Source organism: Trichosurus vulpecula, chromosome 8 (genome assembly GCF_011100635.1).
Source record: "Trichosurus vulpecula isolate mTriVul1 chromosome 8, mTriVul1.pri, whole genome shotgun sequence".
In the NCBI taxonomy this organism is placed as follows: Eukaryota; Metazoa; Chordata; class Mammalia; order Diprotodontia; family Phalangeridae; genus Trichosurus; species Trichosurus vulpecula.
Genome location: NC_050580.1, coordinates 98,189,934 through 98,211,010, shown reverse-complemented (window position 1 = coordinate 98,211,010; position 21,077 = coordinate 98,189,934).

Below are 21,077 nucleotides of genomic sequence, written 5' to 3'. Positions count from 1 at the left end.
CACACATGTGACTCACCCACATGACCTAGAATGGTCACAAAGAGGCAACTTAAACCCACGTGGTCTATAAGCCTCTGATGTCCCAAACTTATCACTCAAACTCATGTGTAGGCCCTCCCTTAGTTAGCCCCACCTGGGGCCCCACCTTGGTTACCAATTCACACCCACATAGGTTTAGCACCTAATTGGGGTTTGGGCCTGGGGCTTAGCACCTAGTAAGACTCAAAGACACTTGATTAATCATTTTAAAACAGTAAGAAAGTCCCAACTCAATTGATATTACAGGTGCTGAGGAACAGTATCAATTGCAATCCCAAGGGGTCAGGGGCCTTTCCTGAGTAAGGACCAGAGTGCAGACCAAGAAAGCATTGATCACACTTCTTCCCAGATCACATGACCTTTGAAGCACTGAAAAATTCCAAACCCCCAGAATTAGCTCTGAAAATGGTAAGGTGAAAAAGCCTGAAGATTGAAGCAAAGCTCCATCTCCCTCCTCCTTGCCCCTGCCATTACAGGAATAGAGCTCAACATTAACGTAAAATTCCAAGTCAAGAAGTTGTGTGGGAAAATGAGCAAACAATAATAATAATGATAAAAGAACCTGACCACAAAAATCTACAATGGTAACAGAGAAGATTAAGGCACAAACTCAGAAGACAATGAAGGAAATCAAAATTGCTATAAACAAAGCCTCAAAGTAAAAACAAATTCCTAGGGGAACAAAAAAATTTTTTTTCAAAATCAGAGAAGAGGGGTAGGGGAAAAATTTAAACTGAGAAATTAAAGCAAAGGAAGAAAATTATGAAAAGACAATTAACAAGTTGGTAAAAAAGAGGTAAAACATACTGAAGGAAAAAAAAAACTTTAAAAACAAAATTGGCCAAATAGAAAAAGAGAAACAAAAATTCATTGATGAAAATAACTCCTTAAAAAGCATAATTGGTGAAATGGAAAAAGAGGTAAAAATGTTCAGTGAAAGAATAATCCCTTAAAAATTGGAATGAGAAAGTGAAAGCTGATGGCTCCATGAGACTTTAAGAAACAATTTTTTAAAAAGTCAAATGAATGAAACAAAGAAGAAAATGTGAAATGTTTAATTGGGAAAACAGTAAACCTGGAAAATAGATCCAGGAGAGATAATTTAACAATTGTTGGATTACCTGAAAGGCATGATCAAAAAACTAGCCTAGACCTCATACTTCAAGAAATCATCAAGGAAAACTACCTTCATATCCTCAGTCCAGAAGATAAAATAGAAATTGAAGGAATCCACCTATCACCACCTGAAAAATATGTGAAAATGAAAACTCCCAACAATATTATAAAAATAATTTCAGAGCTCCCAGGTCAAAGAGAAAATACTTCAAGCAGCCAGAAAAAAGAAAAAAAAAACATTCAAATACGATGGAGCCGCAGTCAGGATCACCTAAGATTTAGTAGCTGTAATGTTAAAGGAGCTGAGGGCTTGGAATATGATATTCTAGAATACAAAAGAGTTCATATGTGACAACTTGTTTAGCCATCCCCAACTGCTGGGTATCCACTCCATTTCCAATTCTTTGCCGCCACAAAAAGAACTGCTACAAATATTTTTGTATGTCTAGGTCCTCTTCCCTATTCTCTAATCTCTTTAGGATACAGACATGTAGTAGTATTGCTAGATCAAAGATTATGCCCAGTTTCTCAGTCCTTTGAGAAAAATTTCGAATTGCTATCCAGGATGGTTGGACTAGTCCACAGTTCTGTCAAGAGTGCATCAGTGTCCCAATTTTTCTGCATCCCCTACAATATTTGTCGTTTTTCTTTTCTGTCATGTTAGCCAATTTGATAGGTTTGAGGTGTTATCTCAGAGTTGTTTTAATATGCATTTCTCAAATTAGTGGTGATTTAGAGCATTTTACCATGTAACTCTTGATAGTTTTGGGTTTTTTCTTCTGCAAACTATCTGTTCCTATATTTTAATCATTTATCAACTGAGGAATGGCTCTTATTTTTATAAATTTGGTTCACTTCCCTATATATTTGAAAAATAAGGCCTTTATCAGAGAAACTTGTTGCAAACATTTTTACCCTGGTTTTGTATTTTCCTCCTAATTTTGACTGCGTTAATTTTATTTGTGCAAAAGCTTTTCTGATTTCATGTAACTGAAATTATTTTACTTTCCGTGATCCTCTTTTTCTCATGCTTGGTCATAAATTCTTCCCTTATCCATAGATCAAACAAATACATTTTTTGATGTTCCCCTAATTCACTTATGATATCATCTTTTATCTCTTAATCATATATCCATTTTGATCTTATCTTGTTATATTGTATGAGATGTTAATTTATGTCTAGTTTCTGCCATACTGCTTTTCAGTTTTCTCAGCAATTTTGGTCAGATGTTGACTTGTTACCCCCAAACCTTGGATCTTTGGGTTTATCGAATATTAGAATACCAAGATCAAGGAGACTAATTCTGGGACTGAAGTAGACAGTAAATCACTGTAACTCTTCCATACTCACCTCCAAACAACCATAAAATAGAACCCCAACATTTTGTCCTAGAAAAACAGAACCAAAAAAGACAGGATCAAATATTTTTTTAGCCTAGGAAAGTTGGAGGAGTAGCAAGAAAGTTCCATCTCACTCAGGTGAAAGGGGACCCAGTCCCTGAAGGGAAGCATCACAGCAAGCCAGCTGCAAGCCCCATCTCAGCAAATCAGTGGGAGATCTTGAAACCCAGTGTGGTGAAATTGGCAAATGTTAACACTAGGAACCCCCTGCCTCTGCCCCACTACATGCCTTAGCATTGCCAGGGGAACTGGCACATTCCAGCTCCAAGAACCATCATATGCTTCAGTGTAGCTCTGGCTGGGCAGGTGTCCTCCTTGGCTAGACCTCTATGTGTTGCAGCACAGCCTGGGGCAAACAGGCATCTTCCAGTGGCCAGACCTCCACATACTTGAACACAGCGCCAGGCAAGGAGACAGCCACCAACCTGATGGAGGCCTAACCAAACAGGCAGCCACCAGCACTGGTCCCACCACACTTCAGCACAGCTGCAGGCAAACAGGCAGCCTCCAGCAGCCAGACAAACGTGTTTCAGTGCAGTCCTGGGGAAATACAGAAACACCCCCATCAACATTAGCATACACCAGACACCACCGCTAGGACTCCGGCTTATCACCAAGTAAGCTGCCAGACCCCCATGGCCTCCAGCAGCACTAGCAAACACCCACCTGACCCCTCAGCACAGCACTAGAAAAGAGGGTACCCTGTGGGCTTCAGGGCAACATCAGCACAGAATAGGTAAATACCCAGGGTCTGCAGGCATTAGTACAGGAAGCCCGAGACAGTGCCCCTTCAACCCTGGGAGTAGAACTCAAATTTAAAAGAAAGGAAAAAGGCCAAAAAAATGAGCAAAAACAACAATAAAAGAATCTGACCATAGAAAGCTATTATGGTGACAGGGCAGACCAAGACACAAACTCAGAAGAGAACAACAATGTCAAAACACTTATGGACAAAAACTCAAAGAAAAACTGAAGTGGTCTTAAGCCCAGAAAAAACTCATGGAAGAGCTCAAAAAGGAGCTTAAAAACTATATAAGAGAGATAGAAGAAAAAAATGAGAAAAGAAATGATAATGATGCAAAAGAATTATGAAAAGAGTTTCAACAGCTTGGAAAACTGCTTAAAAAGTAGAATTGGCCAAATGGAATAGAAATATAAAAATCTACTAAAAAAAACTCCTTAAAAAGCATAATAGGCCAAATGGAAAAAGAAAGTACAAAAGCTAATTGAGAAAAACAACACCTCATAAGTTAGAATTGGGCAACTGGAAGCTAATGACACTGCGAGACATTAAGAATCAATCAAATAAATTCAAAAGAATGGAAGAAATGAAGAAAATGTAAAATACCTCATGGTAAAAACAACTGCATAGAAAATAGATCCAGGAGAGATAGTATCAGAATCATTGGACTACCTGAAAGTCATACTCAAAAGGGGGACCTGGACAGCATCTTTCAAGAAATTATCAAAGAAAACTGCCCTGAATGTCCCAAAACAAGAGGGATCTCAAGAAAGAGATCCCAAAATAAATACCCCAAGGAACATTATAGCCAATTTCAGAACTATCAGGCAAAGGAAAAAATACAAGTAGCGACAAAGAAACAATTTAAATATCAGAGAGTTGTAATCAGGATCACACAGGACTTGGCAACTGCAACATTAAAGGACTGAGGTGGATGGAACATGATATTCTGGAGGGCAAAGGAGCTAGGACTATAACCAAGAATCACTTACCCAAAAAAACTAAGCATAATACAGCAAGGGGAAAATGGACATTCAATGAAAAAGGATTTCAAGCCTTCAAAAGGAGCAGACTGGAACTAAACCAAAAATCTAGCCTCCAATACCAAGACCCAAGACAAGTGTGAAAAGAGAAAAGAAAACATAAGGGAAACCTTAATCTCATCAGATTTGGCTTAAGGAGGGAATAACCTACACACTCATTTGGGTATGAAAATCTATCTTGCGCTATAGAAAAGTAGGGGGGAAGGGGATAAGAGAGCGGGTAATGATAGAAGAGAGAGCAAATGGGATGGGGAGTAATCAGAAGCAAACACTTTCAAGGAGGAACAAGGCCAAAGAAGAGAATAAAATAAATGGGGGGTGGGATAGGATAGAGGGAAATATAGTTAGTCTTTCACAGCATGGCTGTTATGGAAGTGTGTATGCATAACTACACATGTATAACCTAATTAAATTATTTGCCTTCTCATTGAGGGTTGATGGGAAGGGAGGGAGGGAGAGAATGTGGAATTCAAAGTTTTAAGAAGAAATGTTAAAAATTGTTTTTACATGCAACTGGGAGATAAGATATACAGGGAATGGGGTAGAGGAATCTATTTTGCCCTACAGGAAAATAGAAGGGAAGGGGATAAGTGAAGGGGGTGGGGATAGAAGGGAGGGCAGATTGGGAAAAGGGGTAGTCAGAATGCAATATCAAGACATAAATTGGGGCCAGAATGTGAAAGATTTTGAATGCCAAACAGAACAGTTTAATATTTGTTCCAATAGATGTTAGGAAGCCACTGAAGCATAGGAGTGAAAGAGTCAGACCTGAATTTTAGGAAAAGCACTTTGGCAGCAATTTGTAGGATGGATACAAGTAGGTAAAGATGAAAAAGGTAGATCTATTAGAAAGCTTTCACAATAATCTAGCAAAGAGGTGATAAGCACTTGATCTCTTAAGGTAGTGACATGAGATGAGAAAAGGGAATGGATGGGAGGTATCATCTAGGTAGGGAGTAGCCCTAGGCAGTAGTTCCCTTAACAAGACCTGGCAATTGATGTGGATAGATGAGGTCAAAGAGAATGAGGAGTTGAGGATGATACAGAAGATATGAGCTTGGGTAACAATAATAGGGAATGTGGGAAGTTTAGTAGGTTTAAAGGGAGGGTGATAGTTGTATTTTGGATATGTTGAGTTTAAAGGACCTATGTGATATCTAATTCAAAATGTATAGTTGAGAGTTGGTGATGCAAGACTAGATCTCAAGAGGGAGACATGTTGGAAATATGTATCTGAAAGTTAGCTGCAGAGATATGGCGATTTACCCTATTGGACCTGAATAGGTCACCCAAGGAGAGAGTGCCCAGGGAGAAGAAGGCCCAGGAGCTTAGGGCATGGTGGCCTAAGAAAGGAAACTGGGGGAAAGTGGTCAGATAGGAAGAAAAAGAGCTGTGGGAGAAGTTTTATGAAAATATGGAGAGGAGAGTTTATCTAGGAGAGAGAGTGATCAGCAATATCAAATGCTTCAGAGAGGCCAAGAAAAATGGAGACAGAGAAACATCTATTATACTTGGTAACTAAGGCATCATTGTGCTCTAAATAGTAGTATGGTCATGGGCACTGTTTCTATTTCTATTAAGTGAAGATAATCATATTTGTAGTACCTAACTCACAGGGCTGTTAAGACGTTCAAGTGAAATATATTTAAGTGTTTGTAAACTTGACACATCATGTAGAATTTTGCTGTTACCTGGTATTTCAAAAGATATCGAGGAGGTAGAACTGGCAGTACTTGGCAAATGATTGGAATGAGGAGAGGAGAAAGCAAGAATGAGAAAGAAGGAAGATTCAAAGGCACCTCTAAGACTTCAAGCCAAGGAAGGAAAATATATCTGGAATCATAATTTATATTCACAAAGTTATTGTGTTAAGAGAAGTTCAGGAGAATGAAGACTGAATAAAAGACCATTGGATTTAACAATAAGGAAGTCATTAGACATCTTGGAGAGATCAATTTGAAACGAGTAGTTGGGAAATAAGCCAGTTTGCATAGGGCTCTTGGAATGCAAAACTGTATAATATCAAGGCTATCTTTCATAATTCTCAAATCTTGTATGCATGTGGATTTTGATACAATTTAATTTCAGAGTTCTTAAAGGCAACTATCCTTTGTTTGAAACAACATGGAGAATACATTAATGAAGTGGCCAAGTGCATTTTATTGATTTGCTAAATGTAGTGTGCACTGTGATACTATATCTCTCATTTATATAACCCTGATCATTCACATAAACTGGCTTCCTTCAAGTCTCAGCTAAAATCCTACCTTCTGCCTCAAACCTCTCCTAATCCCATATAATTCTAGTGCCCCGTCTCTGTTGATTATTTACAATTTTTCCTCTATGTAGTGTGTTTGTATGTGGTTGTTTGTATGCTATCTACCCCATTAGACTATAAGCTCCTCGAGAAAAAGTACTCTTTTGTTTTTCTTTGTATCCCCAATGTATAGCTCCTGGTACATAGTAGATACTTGATAATTTTTTTTGCTGACTTTTTCTTGTATAATGGACTTTGTCTCAGACTCAAAAAGCTTTCATAGGACTTTTGTTAGCAGCCTGTTTTGTAGAAGACTTGATAAGTGAATGGAGCAATAGATAGATGAATGGATGTCTATAGAGTAATATCTAATAGATTTCAAAAGACAACTTAGAGTGCATTCTGGTTTTATGTATTAAGTCTCCTTAATTCCCTACATACTTAATGAAGTCACTTATTTAGCACTGGATCCTAGTTCTGACTTTGCCATTTTGTGTCACTTTGGCCAAGGCAAACTATCTTCTCTACACCTTGGTTGCTTCATCTACACAATGAGGGGATTTTAAGGTTTCTTTTAGATCTAAAACTCTGAGAGTCTATGCTTACAATAGACTATCTTTTGTTGAATGTTTAAGTTACCCTATGTTAAACATTTTGAAATTGACATCATCAGTTGAATTAGGAAATGCACACTTTATTATTTTAAATTATGTATATTTACGTATGATATGTTTTTTGTATATTTTCTTTGGCAGAGTTCTGAATCCTTGAATAGAGGGACACATCTGAACATTTTTGTGAGGAAATTCATAGGCCAACACTGATAATCAGTTCTTCTGATCGAAAAATGTCATTTATAACATACTAAGTAAAAATATTCTGTTGAATCTTCTCTCCATTCATAGGGACTGTTTTAAGAAATAATTTGGCTTTCTTGAATTGAGCTTTGAATTTTTAAAATTGTGACTTTATTAACAAAATGAGACTTACATAGGCTACTTACATAGGCTGTTTTTATGCACTATAATCTGAAATAAGAAAAGATTTATTTTCATTGTGTTTCAGGTGTTGAGTCCAAGCCCCGGTTGCTATGGTTGACTGTGTACTGAAATATGTTGAGTGACTGTCATTTCACAAAAGAACATTGTTGTGGTTTTCAGATATATTTTTCACACAGATATTCCCTTTAATTGAGAGGCAGAAGTTCGGATAGCAGCAACACAGACGAAGCTTTGCATATTTGAATCTAGGGAGGTAAATTTCCAGCATGGTGCTCATGGAATTAAATGCACAGCTGCCAAAACTGTTAATGGGAGCTGCAAGCTTAATTTAGTGCTATACTGAAAATATACCCTTTCTCTCTCAATCTATTTAATCAAAAAGTCTTCATTAAGAGGATTTCTTATCTGCTGTTAATTTTCAAGGTATAGCACAAGAATGTAATAATCTATTTAAAATGAATATTTAAGTAACAAATTTCAGAAATAAAATATTGACTTTTAAGAGTACTTAGCACAAAAACTTAATTTATGACAAGGAAAACTCTTGGAATACTATTGTAGCATTTCAAGCTTTATTCCGTGCATGCAATTATTATGCAAATATTATTGCTACTGCAAATGACCTTTGTCATGAATTGTTTTATAATGGAGCAAGGTTATTGAACACTGTGGGTTTTTTAATAGAAGTTTCTGTGACAGTGTTATGCATACGACCTGAAGATAAATTGCTAATGGTAAGAGCCTAGGCAATTATCTCTGGCATTTTTCTTTGTATTAAAGTGGTAAAATTAAAGATATTTAACCAAGTATTTTAAATATTTTTTTTTCTGAGACAAAGCTGATCTGGTCAGAGACATGTCTTTTCTGGTAAATAAGAGGAAAATGATTGTGTCCAGCCTTTCCTTTCCAGCTGTCACTAAGAGAGTGTCATAATGTTTAGAGATGCACTCGCTACCTGTCAGAGTTGGTTTCAGTTCAGTGATGCATGATGAAGTGTGAGGGACATAGTCTTCCTACACTGCTAACAGGATAAATGCAATGATGATGCTTCACAATGATTTCTTCTTCAAGGTCAGGATAATGTAATTCAGCTACAATTTTCAACAATTCATTTATTAATTGGCATATTTTGAATCTTAGATCTGGGTTCTTTAAAATGCTGATTTAAGTTTCTGAAGAATTCCTGAACATTGAGGAAATGCATTTTGCAACTGAAAGGAATAATTCATTCTTTGCTATGTATATCTATATATTGTTTAATATTGTCTGTTCTCTTGACTCAGTCTTTTTAAAAAAATAGGATAGCAGTAAGGCATTGTTCTTGTTCCTGTTAAGTGTATAAGTGTATATCTGAAACAACATCTCTAGCTTGTTATGGTAATGTTTCAGTTTCTGAATCTGACTTATACAAATATTTTGTAAATCATATTAGAGGATATATTCTCACATCATCTCCTCTTAACAGATCATCAATAAGTACTTGTAGTTAATTTGATTCTAGACCATCTGCTTATCAATTTATATTTATTGAGAACCTAAAGGCCATGTATCAATAATGTAGGTATTACATTAAGTAAGCTGTATTGATGGACAGTTTAGTCAGATTGAATCATAGCAAACCAATTAGATATATAAAAATGACATGCATAAGTATAATGCCAACACAATAGAACAATGCTAAGCAGAGTAGATCTTGAATACATAATTTATTAATTTATTGATATGTATATATTCTAGCCTACTTTGGGAGAAGTACATTATTTGCAAAGACACAGAAGTGATGTGCTGAAATATTCCCTCATTTGTTGATTGAGAAAATAATTTTAAGGGCCTTCTGCTATGCAAAATAAAGAAAATATATACATGAGTCTCAGCTGTCAAAATGTACCTATAACTGTCTTACTTCCTCCCCATATTCTGTTTCATTCCTAGTCTCTTTCATTGCCTATTTTATAAAAGCCAATAAGTAAGCGTTGCCCAGTTGTTGACACATTTCCCAACTATTGGTATATCTATATTGCTTTTTATAATATATTTTTTTATTTATCACATTAAATATTTCCCAATTGAATATAAAAATATTTAAATTCATTTTTAAAAATTTTGAGTTCCAAATTTTATTCCTCTATCTAACCCCTTCCCAGCCCTTAGAAAGGGAAAGCAATAGGATATTAATTTATACCTGTGAAGTGATGTAAAACATTATTTCCATATTTGCCATGTTGCAAAAGAAAACAAAAAAAACACAAGAAAAATTGGAGAGAGAGAGAGAGAGAGAGAGAGAGGAAGAAAGGGAGGGAATGAAAGTGAGTACAGGATGGAGAGAGAGACAGAAGGAGGGAAGAAGGGAAAGAGAGAGTGTAGGGGAGGGAAAGGGAAGAGGGAGGGATTCAATCTGTATTCAGAGTTCATCAGTTCTGTCTCTGTAGATAGACATTTTTCATCATGAGTCCCTTGGAATTGTTTTGGATAGTTCACTTGATCAGAGTAGCTAAGTATTTCACAGTTTAACATCCTTACAATATTGCCGTTGCTGTGTGCAATGTTCACTTCAAAGCTCACTTTATTTTGCACGAGTTCATATAAGTCTTCCCAGGTTTTCCTGAAACCATCCTGCTTGTTATTTCTTATTGCACAATAGTATTCCATCACAATCATATACCACAAATTTTTCAGCCATTCCCCTAATTGATGGGCATCCTCCCTATTTCTAGTTCTTTGCCACCACAAAAAGAGCGGCTACAAATATTTCTTTTTTTTTTTTGCAAATAGGTCTTTTTCTTCATGTCTTTGGGATACAGACATAGTAGCAGCATTGCTAGGTCAAAGAGCATGCACAGTTGCTCTCCAGAATAGCTGGAATATATTGTTCACAACTCCACCAACAGTGGAGTGTCTCTCTTTTTCCATATTCCTCCAGCATTTGTAATTTTTTTCTGTCATGTTAACTAATCTGATAGGTGTGAGGTGGTATCTCACAGTTGTTTTAATTTCCATTTCTCTAATAAATAGTACTTTAGAGCATTTTTTCATATATACCTATCAAAAACTTTGATTTCTTCTTCTGAAAACTATGTATTTGTATCCTGTGACCATCTATCAACTGGGGAATACCTCTTATTTTTCTAAATTTGGTTCAGTACCCTGCAGACATGAGAAATGAGGCATTTTTCAGAGAAACTTGCTGTAAAATTTCCCCCCTCAGTTTCCTTTTAATTTTGGCTGCATTAGTTTTGTTTGTGCAGAACCTTTTTAATTTCATGTAATTGACATTATCTGTTTTACTTTCCGTGATCCTCTCTTTCTCTTGTTTGGTCATAAACTCTCTCCTCTTATCCATATATCTGACAGGTACATTTTTGCATGCTTCCTAATTTACTCATATTACCATTTATGTCAAAATCGTTGTCCATTTTGACCTCAACTTGTATACTGTGTGAGATATTAGTCTATGCCTTGTTTCTGCCAAACTGCTTTCCAGTTTTCTGAGCATTTTTGGTTAAACTCTGTGTTCTTACCCCAAAACCTTGGATCTTTGGGTTTATCAAACATTAAAATAATATGGTTAATTACTACTGTGTATTTTATAGCTAATCTATTCCACTGTTCCACCACTCTATTTCTTCCTTTACATTTTTTTTTACTAATTCCCTTGATATTCTTAATCTTTTCTTCTTCCAGCTGAGTCCTTTTATTATTTTGTCTTGCTTTATAAAATAATTCTTTGGTATGGCACCGAAAAGTGTTTTTAATTATATTCTTCACGTGGCCCCTGGTTATGTCTTGGGAGGTAGACTCCCTAAAGTTTTACATTGCTTACAATTATTTTAAATGGAATTTCTTTCTCTATCTTTTCTGGATTCTGTTGGTATTGTGTGTGTGTGTGTGTGTGTGTGTGTGTGTGTGCGCGCGCGCGTGCATGCGTGTGTGTGTGGATATCCTGCACCTTTGCTAAAATTGATGATTGTTTCAACTAGTTTTTTAGTTGATTCTGTAGGGTCCTTTAAGTATACCATGGTATTATCTGCAAAGATTCATAGTTTTGTTTCTTCATTGCCTATTTTTATTCTTTTAATTTCTTTTTCTTGCCTAATTGCTATAGTTAACAATTTTAATATAGTGTTGAATAATCTGTATGTGTCTGTTTCAGTTTCATTTCTTGCAAGCAGCATAATGTTGAATTAAGGTTTCTTATCCATTCTGCTTTCTGCTTCCGTTTCATGGGTGAGTTCATCCTATTCACATTCACAATTATGATTCCTAAAGGTACATTTCCCACCATCCTGTTTTCTTCTGTTTATCCTTCTCTCCCTCTTTCTTTTTATCCTGTTCTTCTCCAACATCTATTTTGCTTCAGATTTCTGCCTTCCTTTTTCCACCTTCTTTTATCACTTCCTATTTTCTCTTATCACCTTTCCCTCCCACTTCCCTTTTGGGTGACATGGATTTCTATACTCAATATAGTGTATGCATATTTTCCCCCTTTGAACCTTTTTTAGATATCATGCATTGCCCACCATCCGCACCATTTCCTTGTACTTTGTAAAAGCTCTTCCTTGTGCACTTCCATTATATGACTTAATTTTCCCCATTTTTCCTTTCCATCTCCTTCCATGGAAACTCTCTTTCTTACCCACCCAATTATTTTTATACAGTATTTTATTTTTTCATAATTATATGTCAAGCCAATTTTTAGCATTCATTTTTACAAGATTTTGAGTTCCAAATTTTTTTCCTTCCCTCCCTCTCCTCCTCTCTTCTGAAAATGTTAGGCAATTTGATATGTTATATGTATGCTATCATGCAAAACTTATTTCCATATTAGTCACAGTTGTGAAAAGAGAAACAAATCAAAGGGGGAAAATCATGAAAAAGAATAAAGTGAAATAATATTCTTTGATCTGCATTCAGAAGACAACAGTTCTCTATATGGATGTGAGTAGCATTTTCCTTTGTGAATCCATTGTACTTGTCTTGGATCATTGTGTCACTGAGAAGAGTTGAGTCCTTCATAGTTGATCATCACACAATGTCCTGATACTGTGTACAATGTTTTCTGGGTTCTGCTCATTTCGCTTTGTATCACTTCATACAAGTCTTTCCAGGTTTTTCTGAAATCTGCCTGTTTATCATTTCTTATTACACAATTGTACTACATTAAATATACTACAGCTTGTAGCATTTCCCAATTGAAGGGCATCCCCTCAGTTTCTAATATTTTACCGCCATAACAAAGGTTGCTATGAATATTTTTCACATATAGGTCCTTTTCCCTTTTTTGTTATCACTTTGGAATACAGATCTACTAATGGTATTGCTAAATCAAAGGATATGCACAATTTGGTTGCCCTTTGCGCATAGTTCCAAATTGCTCTCCAGAATGGTTGGATCAGTTCACAACTCCACCAACAATACATTAGTGCCCCAATTTTCCCACATCCTCTTCAACATTTATCATTTTTTTTGTGTTAGCCAATCTGATAGGTGTGAGGTAGTGTCTCAGAATTGTTTTAATTTGCATTTTTCTAATCAAAAGTGATTTAGGGCACTTATTCATATGCCTGTAGATAGCTTTGAATTCTTCATCTGAACTGCCTGTTCATATCCTTTGATCATTTATCAATTGGGGAATGGCTTGTATTTTTATAAACTTAATATAGTTATCTATATAATTGAGAAATGAGGCTCTATCAGAGATACTTGTTATAAAGACTTTCTCACATTTCTGCTGTCCTTCTAGTCTTGGTTGCATTGGTTTTGTTTGTGCAAAAGCTTTTTAATTTAATATAATCAAAATTATCCATTTTACATGTTTCTTTTCCTTTTTTTTTTTTACGTATTTATGTTTCTCTTGGCTTTTGATATTGGAGATCAAATTTTTGGTTTAGTTCTTGTCTTCATTTGAAGGCCTGAAATCCTTCCATTTCATTGAATGACCATTTTTCCCTTGGTATATTATACTTAATTTTGCCATGTAAGTGATTCTTCATTGTAGTCCTAGCTCCTTTGCCTTCCACCCCTGATCTGCCAAGTTGTGTGCAATCCTGATTGCAGCTCCTTGTTATTTGAATTGTTCCTTTCTATATACTTGTAGTATTTTTTCCTTGACCCAGTAGTTCTGAAATTTGGCTATACTGTGCCTTAGAGTTTTTATTTTAGGATCTCTTTCTTGAAGTGATGTGTGGATTTTTTAATATTTATTTTGCCCTCTGGTTTCAGGACATCAGGGCAGCTTTCCTTGATAATTTCTTGAAAGATGCTATTCAGGTCCTCATTTTTCTTATGGTTTCAAGTAGTCCAATGATTCTAATAATATTGTCTTTCCTGGATCTATTTTCTAGGTCAGTTGTTTTTCCCATGAGGTATTTTACATTTTCTTCATTTTTTCATTCTTTTGAATTTGTTTGATTCTTAATGTCTCATAGAGTCAGTAGCTTCCACTTGCCCAATTCTAACTTTTAAGGAGTAGTTTTCCTCAAATAGGCTTTGTACTTTCTTTTCCATTGGCCAGTTGTACTCTTTAAGGGGTTCTTTTCTTCAGTGGATTTTTGTATCTCCTTTTCCATTTGGCCAATTCCAATTTTTAAGCAGTTGTTTTCTTTTTCCAAGCTGTTGAGTCTTTTTTCATAATTCTCTTGAATAACTCACATTTCCTTTCCCAATTTTTTTCTATCTCTCATATTATTTTTAAGCCCCTTTTGACCTCTTCCATGAGTTCTTTTTGGGCTTGAGACCACTCCTCATTTTTCTTTGGGGGTTTTTCCCATAGGTGTTTTGACATCATTGTCCTCTTCTGAGTTTGTGTCTTGATCTTTCCTGTCACCATAGTAGCTTCTATGGTCAGGTGCTTTTTTCTCATATCTTTTTTTACCTTTTTCATTTCTTTTAATTTTGAACTCTGCTCCTGGGATAAAAGGGAACTCTGTCAGGCTTCTTGTGCCAAGGCTGCAGGCCCTGAACTGTTTACCTGGTGTTGCACTGATGTTGTCCTGAGTCCCATTTGGGACCCTCATTTCTCATGCTTCACTGAGGGGTTGGGGTAAGAGCTGGCTGACACTGCTGGAGGCTGTAAGGGTATGGCAACTTACCTGGTGCTGAGCTGGGGTTCTAGTGGTGGAGTCTGGCTTGTGCTAATGCCAGTGGGGTGTTTCTGCACTTCCCTGGGGCTACATTGAAGCATGTGGAGGTCTGGCTACTAGAGGTTGCCTGTTTGCCCAAAACTACACTGAAGTATGTGGACTCTGGCTGCTGCAAGTTGCCTCTTTACCTATGGTTACACTGAAGCATGTGGCAGTTCTCCAAGCTGGAGTCTCCCATTCACTTGGCTATGCTGAGGTATGTGGGGGGTCCTAGTGTTGGCATTTGCCTGCTCAACTGTACTGGAACACAGGATCTACTGCTAATGTGCTGAGGTAGCACTTGCTGCAGGCTCTCTAGGATACTTCCTTTCCTGGATGGCAATCTCCTTTTACCCAAGTGATGCAGACTTTTCTTGCTAATCTTCCAAGTTTCTTGGAATAAAAGATTGTTTCACCCTATCTTTTTGCTTGTTCTGCTGTTCCAGGATTTGTTTTGGGGGCAGTATTTATTATTGTTTGGAGGTGAGTATAGGAGACTTACAGCAATTTACTGCTTACTCTTCCATCTTGGCTCCCAGAAGTCAATCTCCCATCCATTTACTTTTTCCTTCATTTCAACATAGTAGACCTACTTCTATGCCCTCTGTCTATGTAAAATCCATCTAACTGCCCTAATAATTATAAAATTCTTAGGAGTTACATGTATCATCTTTCTATATAGGAATGTAATCAGTTTAACTTTATTGAGTCCCTTATGATTTCTCTTTCACGTTTATCTTTTAATGCTTCTCTTGAATCTTTTATTTGAAAGTCAGATTTTCTATTCAGTTCTGGTCTTTTCATTAGGAATGCTTGAAAGTCTTCTCTTTCATTAAGTATATATTTTCCCCCTTTGAAAGATTGCATTTTGCTGAATTGTTTGTTCTTGGATGTAATACCTGCTCTTTTGCCTTCGAGAATATCATATTCCAGGTCCACTTCTTTAATGTAGTAGCTGCTATATTTTGTGTTGCTCCACAGTATTCAAATGGTTTCTTTCTGGCTACTTGAAGTACTTTTCTTTGACCTGGGAACTCTGGACTTTTGCTAAAATATTCCTGGGACTTTTCCCATTTGCATTTGTTTTATATGGTGACTAATGGATTCTTGCAATTTTTATTTTACCCTCTGGCTCTAGTATATTGGAATAGTTTTCCTTGATAACATCCTTAAATATGTTTTCTAGGCTCTTTTTATGCTATTTAGGTAGTTCAAGAAGTCTTAATTATCTCCTCAATCTATTTTTCTAGGGCAGTATGATAACAATGTTACTAGCAGCTGCTGTGGAGGTGTAAGACCAACAACCCCAGCACACAGGAGGGCTGCTAGCACAGGTTCTTTTATCTCCTTTTCTAAGGAATGCAACTTTAAAGGGGTTAACAATCTCAGTTTAATTAAGCATACATATATCATTCACTTAGTTCAGGGGAAAAAGTCAGCATCCTGAACTTCAGAGAAAACACAGAAATTACAAGCAGAAAATTATATAAACAGAGCAAATAACACAAATCAGCAGACAGGGTTTCTAATACATACATAATTACCATAGAGAGAAGCACCAACATCTTGGTTTTCAAAGCTGGGGAGGGGGATGCTCCTTAATGGCTACCCACAGTCTCATCTGGCCAAATCACAACAGTCTTGCAATGAGTGAGCCGCCCCAAGCAAAATGCTAACCTCAGAATATATATACACTTCTTCAGGGTAAGCTCACAGAGGGCATCACAACCATGTGACTCAAACTCATGTGACTTAGGCTTTCTTGTGACTTAAGTAGGTCATCAGAGACTTTTGATTCAATCAAAGACTCGATCCAAAAACAGGCAAGGCTCATTCAAAGGCACTTGATTACCTTAGTACTGAGAAGTATTCCAAAAGAAAAAAAACAGCAAAAAGCTCTGCTTTGCTTGACATTACAGGCAGTTGTTTTTTTAATCAGATATTTCACGTTTTTCCATTTTATCATTCTTTTGACTTTATTGTTTCTTGTAGTCTCAATTAGTCATCAGCTTCAACTCATGTAATTCTAATTTTTAAGTTATTATTTTCTTAAATAAACTTTTCTATCTCTTTTCCAAACTTTTTATATAGTGCTTTTTTGATCTTATTTAGTATTTTATTTTCCCCAGTTATATGTAAAAAAAATTTGTTTTTAAAACTTTGTGTTTCAAATTCTCTTCCTTCCTCCCTCCTCACCCTTTCCCATTGAGAAAACAAGCAATTCAATATAAATTATACATGTGTAGTCATGCAACACTCATCCGTAATAGTCACGTTCTGAAAGAAAACACAGACAAAAAAACTCAAGAAAAATAAAGTAAAAAACACATACTTCAATCTGTATTCAGACACCATCAGTTCTTCCTCTGGGGATGGATAACACTTTTTATCATAAATCCTTTAGAGTTGTCTTGGATCATTGTATTACTGAGAGTAGCTCAGTCTGTTGGTTGTTATACTTCATTTTCGAAGAGGACCAAAATGACATCACTAAGCTAGAGTCAAGTTTCAGTGTTTCCTGCTATGGCTGATCAGACCAACACAAGCTTGGAATGCTCTATCATAGGTCAGGCACAAATAGTCCATGGGAGCATTTGGGGTGGATTCTCTCAATTAGCACATCCCATGTTTCCTTTGAGCTGTTTCAATTCTGCTTTGTTCACAGAGTACAGCACCTTCTCTGATGTGGGCATGCCATTCTGAGCAGTCCTGTGCCAGTATCTCCCATGTCACACAATCAATTGCAAAGTTCTTAAGAGAGACCTTGAGAGTGTCCTTGTATCACTTCTTCTGACCACCATGTGAATGCTTGCCCTGTGTGAGTTCTCCATAAAAGTCTTTTTTGGTGAGCATATGTTTTGCATTCAAACAACATGGCCAGCCTATCAGAATTGCACTCTCTGAAGCAGAGTTTGTATGCTTGGCAGTTTAGTTTGAGAAAGGACCTCAGGACCTCAGTCTGGTATCTAATCCTGCCAGGTGATCTTCAGAATCTTCCTAAGACAATTCAAATGGAAGCAATTCAGTTTCCTAGTATAGTGCTAGTATACTGGTTTATAGATCTGACCAAGTCCTTTGATACTGTCGATCATGAGGGCTTATGGAAAATTATGTCACAATCTGGTTGCCCAGAGAAGTTCATCAGCATAGTACAACAATTTTGTGATGGCATGCTGTCCCAGGTTCTGGATAATAGACAATGCTCTTGTGCTTTCCCAGTCACCAGTGGAGTGAAACCAGGCTGTATGCTTGCTCTCTAAAAAGCTCATGCTTTTTTTTTAGCATGATGTTTTCAGCCATGTCGTCAAATGCTTTCAATGAGAATGAACATAGCATCAAGTCAGCTACCACACTGATGGTAAATTCTTCAACTTGGAAAGGGTACAAGCCAAGACCAAAGTGGAGGGAGTGTTGGTACATGACTGAAAATAGCTAAGTCATTCATAGCTGATCATCTTACAATATTGCTATTACTTTGTACACAGTATATTTCACTTTTCATCAACCCATGCAAGTCTTTCCAGGTATTTCTGAGAGGATACTGTTCATCAATTTTTATAGTACAATAGTATTCCATCATAATCACATGCCACAACTTGTTCAACCATTACTCAATTGAGGAGCATCTGTTCAATTTCAAATTCTTTGTCTACAGAAAAGAGCTACTATAATGTTTTTCCTTTTTGCTTTATTTTATCCCTTTTGGGATACAGACCTAGTAGTGGTATTGCTAGGTTAACGGTTATGCATGGCTTTATAGCCCTTTGAGCATAGTTCCAAAATCCTCTCTAGAATGGTTGAATCAATTCACAACTGTACTAACCACGGATTGATGTCTTATCTTTCCCACATCCCCTCCAACATTGGGCATTTACCTTTTCTGTCCTATTAGCCAATCTAATAGATATGAGATAGTACCTCAGAATTGTTTTAATTTGCATTTCTCCAATCAATAGTGAGTTATTTTTTCATATGACTATAGATAGCTTTGATTACTTCATCTAGAAACTGATCATAACTTTGGATCATATATCAATTGGGGAATGACTCTTATTTTATAAATTTGACTTAGTTCTCTATGTGTTTGAGAAATTAGGCGTTTTTCAGAGAAACTTGCTTCAAAATATTTTTCACAGTCACTATTACTAACTGTATTTCCCTCTATCCTATTCTCTCTCCTCACCTCATTTATTCTATTCTCTCTCTCCTTTCACCCTGTCCCTCCTGAAAAGTGTTTTACTACTGACTACCCCTCCCCCCAATCTGCCCTCCCTTCTATCAACACCATGCCTTCTCTTATCCCTATCTCCTCCTACTTTCATGTAGGGTAAGATAGATTTCTATGCCCAATTGTGTGTGTATGTTATTCCCTCTTAGTCAATTCTGATGAGAGTAAATTTCATTCATTCTCTCTCACCTTCCTCCTGCCCCCTCCACTGCCTCCTTTATGTGAGATAATTTACCCCATTCTACCACTCCCTTTCTCTTTCTCTTATAGTACAATAGTATTCAATCATAATCACGTGCCACAATTTGTTCAGCCATTACTCAATTGAGGGGCATCTCTTCAATTTCAAATTCTTTGTCCCCATAAAAGAGCTGCTATAATTTTCTTTCCTTTATGTTTTTATTTTTTCTCTTTTGGGATACAGAACTGGTAGTGGTATTGCTAGGTCAAAGGTTATGCATGGTTTTATAGCCCTTTGGGTATAGTTCCAAAATCCTCTCCAGAATGGTTCCCTTCTCACCCCTTAATTTTATTTTTTAGACATCATCCCTTCATAGTCAACTCACACCTATGCCTTCTGTCTATATATGCTCCCTCCAACTACTGTAATAATGATGAAGGTCTTATTAGTTACAAATTTTATCTTCCCATATAGGAATATAAACAACTCAAATTTATTAAGTCCCTTATGATTTCCCTTTCCTGTTAACCTTTTTACACTTCTCTTGAGTCTTGTATCTGAAAGTCAAATTTTCTATTCAGTTCTGATCTTTTCATCAAGAATGCTTGAAAGTCCTCTTATCTCAGTGAATATCCATTTTTTCCCCTGAAGAATTATACTCAGTTTCACTGTGTAGGTGATTCTTGTTTGTAATCCTAGTTCCTTTGCCTTCCAGAATATCATATTCCAAGGCCTCTGATCCTTTAATGTCAAAGCTGCTAAATCTTATTATCCTGACTGTGGCTCCACCATACTTGACTTGTTTCTTTTTGGCTGTTTGCAATATTTTCTCCTTGACCTGGGAACTCTGGAATTTCACTATAGCATTCCTGGCAGTTTTCATTTTGGGATATTTTTCCAGAGATGATTGGTGGATTCTTTCCATTTCCATTTTACCCTCTGGTTCTAGGATATTAGGGCAGTTTTCTTTGGTAAATTCTTAAAACATGATGTCTGGGCTTTTGTTTTTATCATGGCTTTCAGGTAGTCCAATAATTTTTAAATTATCTCTCCTGGATCTATTTTCTAGGTCAGTTGTTTATATTTCACATTGTCTTCTATTATTTCATTCTTTTGGTTTTGTTTTACTGTTTCTTAATTTATCATAAAGTCATAAGCTTTCATTTGCTTTCACTTTCTCCATTCCAATTTTTAAGGAATTATTTTCTTCAGTGAGTTTTTTGATTTCCTTTTCAATTAGGTCACTTCTGCTTTTTAAGGCATTCTTTTCCTCATTGGCTTTTGGGACCTCTTTTGCCATTTGGGTTAGTCTGGTTTTTAAGGTGTTATTTCCTTCAGTATTTTTTGTATCTCCTTTACCAAGCTGTTTACTTGTTTTCCATGATTTTCTTATGTCACTCTCATTTCTTTTCCCAATCTTTCCTCTTTCTCTCTTATTCCGACTTTCAAAATCCTTTTTGATCTCTTTCATGACCTGAGACCAATTCATATTTTTCTTGGAGGCTTTGGATGTAGGAGCTTTGACTTTGTTGTCTTCTTCTGAGCATGTGTTTTCATTTTCCTTGTCACCATAGTAACTTTCTATAATCAGAGTTTTTCTCATCATTTGCTAATTTTCCAAGCCTATTATTTGAATTTTAACTCTTTATTAAAGTAAAGCTTTGATTCCAGGGTGGAGGTGCAATGTCCTAAGCTTCAGGGGTTTTGTGCAGATTTTCTTTGAGATTAATTTTAAGAATTTACCACACTATAGGCTATAAAATATTCATACTAAATATGTATAAGTGGATTTTTTAATATTTAATTTATTTTCAGTTTTCAACATTCATTTCCATAAGTTTTAAATTTTCTCTCCCCCTCACTTTCTCCCTCCCCAAGTCAGCATGGAATCCAATATGTGCTCTACACATGCATTCCTATTCAACACATTTTCACATTAACTGTGTTGCAT